Raw genomic sequence first — 13,806 nt, forward strand, 5'->3', positions numbered from 1 at the left:
TATTCAAAAAGGACAAGTCTGAGATCATAGAGGCTTCATATTATGTAACTAGAGAAACCCTTGTTCTTTACTTTTGCTTCTACACTTTCTTTCCATCCTTAGCCATATTTTTCTTTTTCTTTGGATTTTGACTCATTTGATTCTATTTTTGGAGTTCTAACTCTTTATTTTCTTTTATTTATTTATTTATTTATTTGGATGAAAACTTCCTTTTCTTATCTGAATTGACTAACAAATTCTTAATTTCAAAGGTTCTTCTGTTTTCTATTCTTCATCTCTATTCTTATACTTATTCAAAGAATTTGGTAGGTTGATTTTTTTTTTATTTTGTTTTGTTTTGTAACAGGATAAATGATTTGTGGTTTATGAAAGGCTAAAGAAAGGCTCAGAGGGGCGATTAGCGGAAAATAATTCATATGTTTGAATTTCTGGCTATACCGATCCAAAGATGGCCTAAATTCTCGCTTAGGATATGGTATAGTAATCAAGCAAGTGGACGTGTGATTTCTCTATACGGATTTTATTTCTCCCTTGTGTCATTTCTCAAATGTTCACTCATATAAAGCTTTAGGCTATATTCTCATAGGATTTGTAGAATAAGTACTCTAGCCTAGATTTCATAAACTTAGTGCCAATAATCATAGATACTCATGTAACATATTTATAGATAGATGCAAGGATTATTACCTACATATTAGCCTAAGTTTCTAAAAACTATTCTAACGCAAAAGCTACGTGAGACTTCTAGATTATTGAGAGCATAGAAAAAGAAAACAATACTAATATTTCTAAGTGTATAGCATACTTTTTATTTATATTTTTTTAAAAATTTTGAATTTTTTAACTAGAAAACAAGTGCATATTATACATATCTATATCCTAATAGTTGCCGTGATTACACGTGTTTCTATGCCCCCCTCCCCCCAAACAAAAAGCATGTTTTGTCCTCAAAGTATTTTAAATAAAGAGGGTAGGAAAATACCATTGAAACGCGTGAAATTTTAGGACATCTGCAAAACAAGGTTATAACATACTAATATAGAAAATAAAAACTGACGCAACTCTATAGGAGTTCCACCCGTTATGGGGTTAATTAGAAATAATTTGCTTGGGACATAAGCAGACACTAACTGAAACTAAAAACTTACCTGCACTCCCGTTTAAACATTTTCCTCCTCATCCTTAATAAAGAAATGAGGTTCCTTCGCATCCTGCCACGCCATGGTAATTTGCCAGGCTTTACGCCATGTATCATCTATAATCGCTAACCTGTTTAGCACCACTTGGTCGGATGGGGTGTAAGGGGCATCCAAATGAGGTTGCACCTGCTATCCCGGCCAAGTCATTGCATGGAAAGATCGAATAATAAAATTGGTGGGTCTCACAATGTCGACCCAACCCGATCCGTGTAACGGGCACAAAAAACAGGGAAGAAACATAGTATAATACGGCAAACTAAAACAGGCATAAGAAGATACTTATGCCTCATGTTCTGAGCTCGTGCTAAACTATACATTAATGTCTGGGGAATGTCATATAGCAGACGTCCCTCAGATAGAGCAAGGAAAATGTCGCAAGTGGCGTCATTCGTAGAAGAAAAATGCCACTCCCCTAATATGTTTAGCATTATAAAATACATCACTGTGCCCATGTTCATGGACAGGCTACCAATGGCGACGTTATATTCCCCTTGGTCCTCTATCCTAAAGATTCCTGCCCCATAATGCTCATGCAAATCCTCATAGTTATAGAGGTACATATTATCTACCAAATAGGCCCATAAGTCTTGTATTTCAGCGGGCATAGCAAGTCCGAGAGCAAAGGCTAACAAGAACCTTGTAATTTCTATCATTTCATCCTCAACGGTGATGGAGAACACTTGTTCTACATCCGGTCTATCAAACAACTTACAATTATCATAAAAATAAGATGTAAGTGCAGGAGAATAAAGTTCATCAAGACTTAGCATTAGTGGTTCCCAGCCTGCTTGTATGACCACCTCGCGAAACCAAGCACCATAGGTGTCACTTGAAAACAAATCTTCGAAAGACTGTTCCGGTATGACTGTAGGAGTTGTCATCTCAAAACTACCTTCTGGAACAGCTTCAACTATCCTGGAACAACCCACAAAAAATTGGATATTTTTTTTTCGTGCCAATAGGGCCCCAGGGCGCGGGGTGCGCTCCACCTATGCCTGGATAGGGCGCGGGGTGCGCCTTGGTGATTTTTGAGTTCCAGGCACTTGGGCGCAGGGCGCACTCACTTTGTGCCTGGGATGGGCGCAGTCGCTCGCCGGGAGAACTAGAATTCCAAAGTTGTGGGGGCGCAGTCGACTCGGCTCATTTCGAGGCTTGGTAGCGCAGTCGCCGATGAAATTCTGTCGTCGAGTGCCTTGCGCAGTAGCGCTCCATCAAGCAGGCGCGTTCCGAGCTGCTGATAGTGCTAAAATTGATACGAAGATGGGAATCGTGGGAGTGAGAGGTAAGAGATGAAAGTGAGGTGTAGTGTGGCTTGTGAGTGTAGAATGAATGAAGTTTTATAGGTTTTAAGTTGCTAAAAAGAATCGGAAAGTTACCAAAAAGTTTTAAGGCAATTATCGGAAACAAAAAATTTCCAAACCCGAAAACATAAACAACCCATATTCTCTATTCCGAAACAAACCTAATATCTTTTAGGTTGAATTTAGCATAGAAATTGCCTAATTCATCGAGATTTCATCCTATCACAATATTTATTCATAGTGATGCCCATATCGGTAATATTCTCAACTCTCACTCCAACACAAATTCTAAACCGGAGGATCATATCAAAAATCATGCTAGAATACATAATATCACCCCCAAATAATTCGGGAAGGTGGGATTATTGATAAAAAAAATGCGCAATTTAAAAAGAACCGGATTCTATTAAAACGGAGATTCAACCAACATTTAACAACCAAATTCAAAATTAAATATGGAATTCATAAATTAACATCTGAACTAAAATAAAAAGAAAATACAAAACAACATCAACTCATAATATTCCTAAACCACTCGCTGCTGGTAGTGGAAGGGACATGGGAAGGTGATGTCTCTTGAGCTCCTGAAGGGCCAGAGCCATCCGTCCTGCGGCGACGACGCTCGTGCCTCACCGACTGCTCCTCAGAAGAAGCACCCCCCTGGGGTGGAATGTGTGCAAGCATATCGTCTCGAAACTTGTGCTGAGCTTCCATCTTGGCCCTCGTCTGTTCCCACCGCTCATTCTCGCGCGGGGCACGAGTCTCAAAGTTATGATGCATGGTAGCTTGCCGAGTTTGGAGGTCTTCACAAATAGTATTGAGAGCCATGCATTCTACATTAGACCTACACCTCTCCAAGGCATCGGCATCAAAATATCTCGTGTCCTCCTCATCCTCCTCGACTACCCTCTCTTCATGCAACCTCCAAACTCTCTGGATATACTCCGTATAAATATGAGGATTTTGGTGCTCCTTCAGGCAAATCCTATCAGAAGTCGGAGTCGCTCTCAAGGTCATCATGATCTTAGTTATCAAAATAAGAATAGGTGCAATACTCTTCCCAACTCCCCTAATCATGTTACCCAAAAACTCCAAAATACAGAACTCGTACTTCTACTCTTGGAGTATCCATAGAATGTGAAAGCAGTTCAGACCGATGTCACTGACTTTCTCCTTCCCTATGACATTCCTACCAATCCACTGAGCTACAGCCAGCTGGTTGGTTCTGAGAGACGACTGGCGAACACAATGCGAGCTCGCATTGTAGTTCCCTTCCGAAACAGTCGCGTTCATCAAAAGCTCGACCCCAGTAAATTGGGAATCCTGTAGTGTGGCATCAAGATGGCGTTTAGGTGGAATGCCTAAAATCTCAGCTAACAACCCAGTAGATACTTCTCTCCTCCGCCCAGCCACCTTAACAAAAATCCTATTTCCATCTAACTCCCTCGTCCTATAAAACTGTCGGATCAAATCTTCATGGTAAAAATCCTCTGTCGAGTACCACAAACCACTCCAATCTCTCCTAACCATTTTGTCACCGTAAAACGGTGCGAAGTAGTCGGCAGTAAACGCATGCTCCGGCAAAATCCGACATCTTTGAGCCATTTTAAGATTTGGGACGATGTGGGGTTTAACTTGAATGTGGGGATGGAGTTTGAGACAACCTCATTAACCAAACAGTGGTGGTGGCGCGGCAGTTCAAATTCCACAAATATTTTTTTTTCTAATGTTTGGTGGTGGGAATTGGTAGGGGAATGATTTGGAAAAGATTTATATGGTTTGGGAATGAATTTGGGCGTGGGTTAAGTTTGGTTTTTATTTTTTTTTATTTTTTTTTTATTTAGGATCTAGGTTGAAAAGATGTTAATGGCGGTGGTGAAGGTGAGGAAGAAGAACGTGATGCATTCTTGGGTTGTACTGTGGGCTTGGGCCCAAGCCCAATTCGAATTCCAAAAAAATTCAATTTTTAGCGCAACTTCAAACGAAAATTGTCGTTTCGTTACTGGTCCGATTTTTGCAAATGAGATATGGAAATGATTAGGGGAGAATTTCCAATCCAATGAACTATAAAACACTCTATTCCGACCGTAGATGACATATAAGAAGATGAAAAATGCCTCGAAGTGTGTGTATGACGTAAGTTATGCAAACGAATGAACTCTAATTTCCTAGATAATGTCAACCCAAATTGGAATACAATTAAACGACATAAACAACACAACTGGGAAGTTGAACAATCCAATACAGAAATGAACACCCCACCCCCAAACAAATTTTTGCAACGAAGTTTAGAAAATTTGGTTTAAAAGCGGGTCTTTTAAAGTCAAATTCCCGAGACTTCCTAAATTACTATTTTTATGATTTTAACAATTTTTATATTATTTTTTTTATGAATAAGATTTAATATAAGAAAAACGATAGAGCAATAAATGCATAATTCACACCATAGAAGAACATGACTCAAAATTCGAGAAAATATGCAAGAGTAGAAAATGTGAATTATGTTAACCGTGGACTTAGGATCCGGTACTTACAGCCACACACTCCATAGGGAGGGCCCGGTTACCTGAATGATGCACTTACCAATATATGGAAATGAAAAGAAGTACACCAATGAAAAATGTCAGTCCTCATAGACAGGGTCCTGTAAAATGACTTCCTCTACATCAGGGGACAGTAGCTCGTGAAAATGTTTCGAACGTTGGCCATTGACTTGAAAGGTACTGTTGCCCTTGGGATTTATCAAGGTGATTGCCCCATGAGTGGTGACTTTAGTAACCAGAAAAAGACCAGACCAATGGGTTTTTTGTTTCCCTGGAAAAATATATAGACGGGAGTTGTAAAGCAAGACTTTTTAACCTACCACAAACTCTTTGCGCAAGATTTGCTTATCATCAACACATTTCATGTTAGCTTAATAATCCTTCGTGAGATCATAAGAATTGCTAAGGATTTCTTCAAGCTCATTCAATTACAACTTGCGCTTGATACCCGCCTCATCGACATTGAAGTTAAGGCTTTTTATAGCCCACATAGCATGGTGCTCCAATTCAACGAGCAAATGACAAGGTTTCCCAAAAACAAGTCTAAAGGGAGACATACCTATATGATAAGAGCCCAAAACTGTAGTTTTAACCCCTTAATAATCATACTTTTAGACCAATTATGCGAGTAATAAATAAGAGTTAATGTTGATTACGTGTTTTTATGTATTTCAGACAGTAAAGTCAATTATGTGCAGAAATGTGCCACTTTGGCGAGATAAAGAAGCAAGGGTTGGTTGCTAAGAAGTTCTGTGATAAAGGCCAAGATTCAAGGAGACAAAGCCTTTGTAAAGCCCGGTCAAAAGCTGAAAAGTCAACATAGGCAGAAATAGTACACAAGTCGGCAGAACTTCCGAAGACCATATCTTTGGACTTAGACCTCGGAATTGGGCTTACCTTATGTTAAAACGACCGGCTCGGAAAGAGATTTCCAATGGTCCAAGCCTTGGCCCAATCAGAGGAGAAGAAGTGGGTGAAAAGTCTATTGAAGCCAAATCCAGCTGAAGAGCCCTTTTTGGATTGAAAGATTAGGTTTTGGGCCCGATTTTCCAGCCCAAAACATGGCTCCAAGCCCATACACGATTTTTGGATCTGAAGCATATAAAAACAAAAGCTTAGCTCTTTGTTAATGGTAGATAGTTAGACCTAGATTAGAAATTAGATTACTTAGCCTCCATTAATTAGTTTTAGAATTTCAATTAGTTAATTAATTAGTTTTTTCATATCTTGTTTTAGATCTAGTTTTATGTTTAATTAATTACTTTAGAACAAAGTAGATTATTAATTTAAATTCATTTTGAATCATTATTCTTATTGTTCTATTAGATTTGTAAAGTTAATTTCTTATTCAAATCATTACTCTCACCATTGTTCTTTGTGTTTGTTTAATTGAATTTGTTTAAGTATTGAGAGTTAAGAGTGGAACGATTCCGTACTCGTTATATTGCATGAATATATAAGTGAGAGTAGGAAATAAATAGTTGATACTGTAAGAATAAGATTAGAGTAATCTAATTGAGTTTTTACGGGTTATCAAATGGCACCGCTGCCATCTTAATCTCGTTCAAGACAAGAATTCAATTGTTTGAATCGAAGGGGCAATCCCCCATTCTCTACCCACCCACCCTTTTAATTTTTCATTCTTATTTCTTGAATTTTTGGAATTGTTCACTATTTTATGCATAAGGGCTGCGGATTCACAGAGGAAAACACGACGGTAAAGGTATTTCTAAATTTTCGAAAATTCTGAAAATTTTCAGACATAATATTTAATGTGTTTTTGATTTATTGGAATATTTTCAGTATTTTCCAAGTTGGTTTACCTTATAAACATATACGATCTTTATAGTGCTGCATTTCATTTTTCAAACCGTAAGTTCTTGAAAAACAGACGAGTAAGGTTACTTAGGCAGTTCCAAAAATTCTAGACTTTTTACAGGAGTATCTACCCTAAGTCAGGAGTTTTCAGTAAAAATTTGACCAGTTTTTCTTTTGTTTTGACCTCCTAACTAGTGGATTGTTTTCACTGTGTTTCTGCAGTTTTGTAAACACTTAATTTCTGGAACACCAGCCTATAAGGAGGGTTTGTAGAACTCCAATTTCTCTAATATTTTTATAGAAACACATAGGATCTGTCAGGAGTCTCCAATAAAATTTTGGTGATTTTTTTCTCTGTTTTGATTGGTTAACCATTCCGTTGTTTGTATTGTGTCCGAAAACTATTTCACTAACTTTTATCTGATATTTTACAGGCTACTTGATAGACATCTTAGCAATTTATTGTAAAAATTTCAAATTTTTTGGAGGGCGCAACCCGCGCCAAACCGGAGCGCGACCGGAGCCCAAAACACTGGAATTCCAAATTCCACCTGAGCGCGACCCGCTCCCTGGGCAAGCAAAAGTTGAGTGCCACCCTCGCCCAAACGCCTAAAAAAACCACCTTTTGGCTGAGCGTGACCCGCGCCCAAACGCCTGGAACTCTACCTTGACCTAAGCGCACCCCGCGCCCTCTTGTGTACCAGCCCGATTTTTCACAGGTCAGTCAAAATTTCCATTTCTTCAAGTTTTTCAGTGTTCTAACTTATTATATACACTGAACACGCGTAAACAAGACGCTATTCGTAAGCGAAGCAAGGAGGCATTCAGGTACTCCTTCTTTCACTCCCCGTTTCTTCTGTTAGAAGAGTTTAATTCTAGTATAATCAAGCTTTTTTTTTAAAACGCAATACCACACGCCTATCTAGAAATTTATAGTTAGAGTTTTGGTTGCATATTAATTGCCCTATAATATATTTGAAAAACCAATATGACATATCAATATGTAGACCAACAATCATATGATAATTATGCAAACCCTTCACCATGTTCATGTTGTGGTAGTCCTAACCATTGGGCTTCTCATTGCCCATCATATGAAGAGAAATCATATAATTATTATGAAAACCCTTCACCATGTTCATGTTGTGGTAGTCCTGACCATTGGGCTTCTCAGTGCCCCTCATATCAAGAGTTTGAGCCTACTATAAGATATAATAATAATTATGAACCGCAATTTTCAAACATTCATAATAACTCATACAATCAAGAGTTTTCTAGTCATCCAAACTATTCATGGAGTTCCACCAATAACAATCAACCAGCCATTCAACCTTAACCTAACCCATCACAGTACGATATCAACCAGAGTCACTCAAACGCCAATAACTATTACTATCAAACACCATACCAACTAGAACCACACCACCAAGTTTCCCCTCCGCTAACAACATTTGACAAAATAATGACCCAAAACAAAATAATACTTCAGAACCTAGAACGGACAAGATTGATGCTAACCTCACATAACACAGAACTTTCAACCTTGCCCAAAATTGACACACAAGTAGAACAACCCATTCCCATAACCACACCATTCGACCTAGTGAAGACCCACCCTGAATTTCATGAACTATTACCTACACATGACCCTCCCATTAACCATTATGTTAACTCCACACCCCACCTGGATGAGAAAATTCTTGAAGATGACTCTTTAGGACTTGTTTTGGATGACCACTCAAATTTGATAGATGCCTCTGAGGAACCTCCCACTGATCCATCTGAATATGAATATAATAATAACACATTAGAAGATATTTATAAAGATGTGACGGAGGAAGAATTTGATAACTATTGGCATTCTCTTAATATGGACCCTCCTGTTGAGCATGTCCAGGCTTTTGAGTTTGCTAACCACACTCGGCTGGATGATTCCTCAACACATTCGAATGATGCCATTGAGGATACTTATAGTGTTTTAGAAGAAGAGGGTGAGGACATAGAGATTAACAATTCTAATATAAGGCATGAACAAGTTAATGTGCAAGAAAAAGAGGAAGTAACTTCTTTAGCGCAATGTGAATCTCAATTTAGTTTGGTAGCTGAGAAAATAACAATGAAAGGAATAGATGACTTTCTTAAAGATAAAGCCACGAACCACAACCTTGTGGATTCAAGCAAGCCAAATGTAGAGTTCTTAAGAGCGTGTGAGGATCCAACAACTGATGAACCACCAACTGACCACCAACCACCTGAGCTACCACCTCCTAAAATCCAACCATCTACCAACACTAAACCATCCATTCACCCACCATTTCAGAGGAACCTCGAATTTGCACTTGAGCCTATTGCCTCAGAGACCCTCTATAATTTTTTCAACCCTCACAGTGATGAGTGTTTGCCTAGCACACACTCCCATGAGTATACCATTCCGGTAATTGAGAGCCAAACTTTGACCGAGTGTAGTGAGAAACCTAGTTTGTCTTATTTTTCCTCGTCTGAGCTTCATGAAAGACATCACGATCCACACTTCATTCCCTTCGCACCTAAAGTATTGCTAATTCATCTTTTGGGTCATTCCAACTATTTAAAACAACTACAACATGATGGGTTGCATATGTTCTTTGATGGGATGCATAAGTTTTCATTCTTTCGCTTACATGTTTGCTTCCAATTATACAACATCATTCTGTTTGGGGGTGTTGTTAGTATCATATTTTTATGGCTAGACCCCCAACTCTTTTGACTATTTGTTTATAGTTGACCACGCATCATCCATTTTGTGCCACCCCAGTTTTTTGTTTGTTTGGGGGTGTGCACAGTCTAGGGGAATCTGACTTAAAACGACCCCACATTAAGTCTTGGGAATTCGACTTTAAAAGACCCACGTTTTAAAACAAATTTTCAAAAACCTGTTTTCAAAAATTTGTTTGGGGGTGGGGTGTTTGGTTTTTCCATTCTTAATCACTAAACTTCCTATTCTTATCCCTTCCCCATCTCGTAGCTAGATTTCTTGTTGTTTGTTGTTTTGATGTTGTTTTTATTGTTTTTAGTAGTTTGGATGTTAAGTTGTTAAATTCAGTAGTTAAATTTGAATTCGTTAGTTAATTGTAATTGAATTTCATTTTTTTTTTAAAGTTAAGTGGTTCTTTTCAAATTGTGCATTGTTTTTATCGTTAATCCCACCTTCCCGAATTGTTTGGGGGTGGTATTATTTAGCCTAGCATAATTAGTTATATGATCATCTATTGTATACTTTTGAGGATTGAGAATATTGCTGATATGGGCATCACTATGAATAGATATTGTGGAAGGATGAAATCTTGATGAGTTAGGCAGTTTCTATCCTAAATTCAGCCTAAAAGATATTAGGGTTGTTTTAGAATCAAGAATATGAGTTGTTTCCATTTTCGGTTTTGGAAATTTTATTATTTTCGGCAATTACCTTAAAGCTTTTTGGCAACTTTCTGATTCATTGTAGCAATTTACAACCTATAAAAACTGCATTCATTCTACACTCACAACCCCAACTATATCTCACATTCATTTCTCACGTTTCACTCCCACTTTACCTTATTTTTCCTTCGCACTTCGGCCTATCAGGTCCCCGAGCGCACCTGCGCCCCAGAGGAGCGCCACCTATGCCCTAAGCACTGTTAGAGAAATCCTAACCTGAGCACGACCTGCGCCCTCTTCAGCCCCAAACCTCGAAGCCACACTGCACCCAAAAACTGAATTCCGGTTTTCATCCCGAAGCCCTCTCGCCCATACCACAGCTAAAGGTGAGCGCACCCTGCGCCTAAGTGCCTGGAACTTGAAATTCACCAGAGCACACCCTGCACCCAACCCAAGCATAGCTGGTGCGCACCTGTGCCCTGGCCCCTACGGGCACTAAAAATTTCCAGTTTTCTAAGGGTTGTTCCAGGATAGTTGCACCTGTTCTAGAAAGTAGTTTTGTGATGACATCCCCTCATATCATACCGGAGCAGTCTTTTGAAGACTTGTTCCAAAGTCACACCTATGGTGCTTGGTTTCGCGAGGTGATTATACAGGCAGGCTGGGAACCACTAATGCTAAGTCCTAATGAACTTTATTCTCCTGCACTTACATCTTATTTTTATGATAATTGTAATGGGAACCACTAATGCTAAGTCCTGATGAACTTTATTCTCCTGCACTTACATCTTATTTTTATGGTAATTGTAAGTTCTTTGATAGACCGGATGGAGAACAAGTGTTCTCCATCACCGTTGAGGATGAAACGATGGAAATTACTAGGTTCTTCTTAGCCTTTGCTCTCGGACTTGCTATGCCCGCTGAAATACAAGACTCATTAGCCTATTTGGTAGATAATACGTACCTCTATAACTATGAAAATTTGCATGAGCATTATGGGGCAGGAATCTTTAGGATAGAGGACCAAGGGGAATATAACGTCGCCCTTGGTAGCCTGTCCATGAACGTGGGGACAGTGATGTTCTTTATAATGCTAAACATATTAGGGGAGTGACATATTTTTTTTGCAAATGACGCCACTTGCAACGTTTTCCTTGCTCTAGCTGAGGGACGTCTACTATATGACCTTCCCAAGACATTAATGTCTAGTTTAGCACGAGCCCAGGACATGAGGCATAAGTATCTTCTTATACCTGTTTTAGTTTGCCGTATTACGCTATGTTTCTTCCCTATTTTTTGTGCCCGTTACATGGATCGGATTGGGGTCGACACTGTGAGACCCACCAACTCTATTATTCAATCCTTCCGTGCAATGACTTGGCTGGGATGGCAGGTGCAACCTCATTTGATTGCCCCCTACACCCCATCCGACCAAGTGGCGCTAAACAGGCTAGCGATTGTAGATGATACATGGAGTGAAGCCTGGCAAGTTATCATGGCATGATAGGACGCGAAGGAACCTCATCTCTTCAAAGATGAGTCTGATGAGGAGGAAGAGTAAGCGGGAGTGTAGGTAAGTTTTTAGTTTCAGTTAGTGTCTACTTATGTCCCAAGCAAGTAATTTCTTATTACCCCATAACGGGTGGAACTCCTATAGAGTTACGTCAGTTTTTCTTTTCTATATTAATATGTTATAACCTTGTTTTGTAGATGTTCCAGAATTTCACGCGTTTCCATGGTATCTTTCTACCCTTTTTAATTAAATACTTTGAGGACAAAGCATGCTTCTTGTTTGGGGGGGGCATAGAAACACGTGTAATTAAGGCATCTGTTAAGATATAGATATGTATAATATGCACTTGTTTTCTAATAAAATTTCAAAAATTTCAAAAAAATAAAAATAAAAAGTTGTGCTATACACTTAGGAATATTGGTATTGTTTTCTTTCTCTATACTCTTAATAATCTAGAAGTCTCACGTAGCTTTTGCATTAGAATAATTTTTAGAAACTTAGGTTAATATGTAGGTAATAATCTATGCATCTATCAATAAATATATTACATGAGTATCTATGATTGTTAGCAGTAAGTTTCTGAAACCTAGGCTAGAGTACTTATTCTACAAATCCTGTGAGAATATAACTTAAAGCCTTATATCAGCGAAACATTTGAGAAATGACACAAGGGAGAAGTAAAATCCGGATAGAGAAATCACACGTCCACTTGCTTGATCACTATACCATATCCTAAGCGAGAATTTAGGCCCTCTTTGGATCGATCTAGCCAGAAATTCAGCCCTTATGAAATTATTTTCCGCTAGTCGCCCCTCTGAGCCTTTCCTTAGCCTTTCATAAACCGCAAATCCTTTAACATGTTACAAAAAAAAATAAAAAAAAATCAGCCTACCCATTCTTCGAATAAGTCTGAGAATAGAGATGAAGAATAGAAAAGAGAAAGACCGTTGAAATCGAGAATTTGTCAGTCGCTTCAAATAAGAAAAGGAAGTTTCCATAAAAAAAAAATAAAAAATAAAAAATAAAGAGTTAGAACTCCAAAAAAAATAGAATTAAAGAAGTCAAAAGCCAAAGAAAAAGAAAAAAATGGCTAAGGATGGAAACAAAGTGTAGAAGCGAAAGTAAGGAACAAAGTCTGCTCTAGTTACATAATACGAAGACTCTATTATCTCAGACTTGTTCTTTCTGAATATCCATTTCCTTCCTTCTTAAACCATCTCCTAATCCCCGCAACACCTAATAAAGACCTCTAGCTCAATTAGGAATAGGCTAGTGTGATAGTAAGTGGCAGATGTGTTTGATCGACTCCGGCTTCCTTGTGTGTCATTGAGATTGTAAGGTAAAGTGTGCCTACTGCACACTGGAGTATCGAAACTTGAGCGGAAAAATCAGAGTGGTTTTTGTCTTGACATTTATGTGAGGACCTACTTAAGGACGCTATTCCGAGTTTTCAGAAACGGACCTACTAGTGCATTTCTTAGTATTACTCATTGTATATATGTTTATTATAGATGATTGATTATTATGCATATATTAGCTTAGGTTTCGACTTGATTATTCTGTATTCATTGCTAGTGAGATGTATAGTTAATTTAGAGCATGAATAAGGAAACAATAGTTTTATTTCTTAGTCATTGTAGTATAGATGAAGTTTGTGAGTACCTTCACTGGAAAACTCTCATGAGGCTATAACTCGTCCACTAGGGAATTCCTAGTGGTTTAAGGCCTAGTTGCATATGGTAAATGCAATCGCACTCAGTGAAACGAGAGTAGTTAGAACTCCATTTTTGGTCACTTATTCTAATTTTTCATATTTGCTTGAGGACAAGCAAAATGCTGTTTGGGGGTGGCTTGATAAGAGCCCAAAACTGTAGTTTTAACCCCTTAATAATCATACTTTTAGACCAATTATGCGAGTAATAAATAAGAGTTAATGCTGATTACATGTTTTTATGTATTTCAGGCAGTAAAGTCAATTATGTGCAGAAATGTGCCACTTTGGCGAGATAAAGGAGCAAGGGTTGGTTGCTAAGAAG

At 38.4% G+C, this 13,806-nt stretch overlaps 1 protein-coding gene across 1 annotated transcript in view; it reads left to right on the top strand.

Moving 5' to 3' along the window:
• The window catches only part of LOC147514317 (uncharacterized), an 84,574-nt gene that overhangs the window by 22,822 nt on the left and 47,946 nt on the right, over positions 1 to 13,806 (top strand). The gene's annotated exons all lie outside the window — the stretch shown is intronic.

This window comes from Coptis chinensis, chromosome 2 (assembly GCF_015680905.1).
Source record: "Coptis chinensis isolate HL-2020 chromosome 2, ASM1568090v1, whole genome shotgun sequence".
Taxonomy (NCBI): Eukaryota; Viridiplantae; Streptophyta; class Magnoliopsida; order Ranunculales; family Ranunculaceae; genus Coptis; species Coptis chinensis.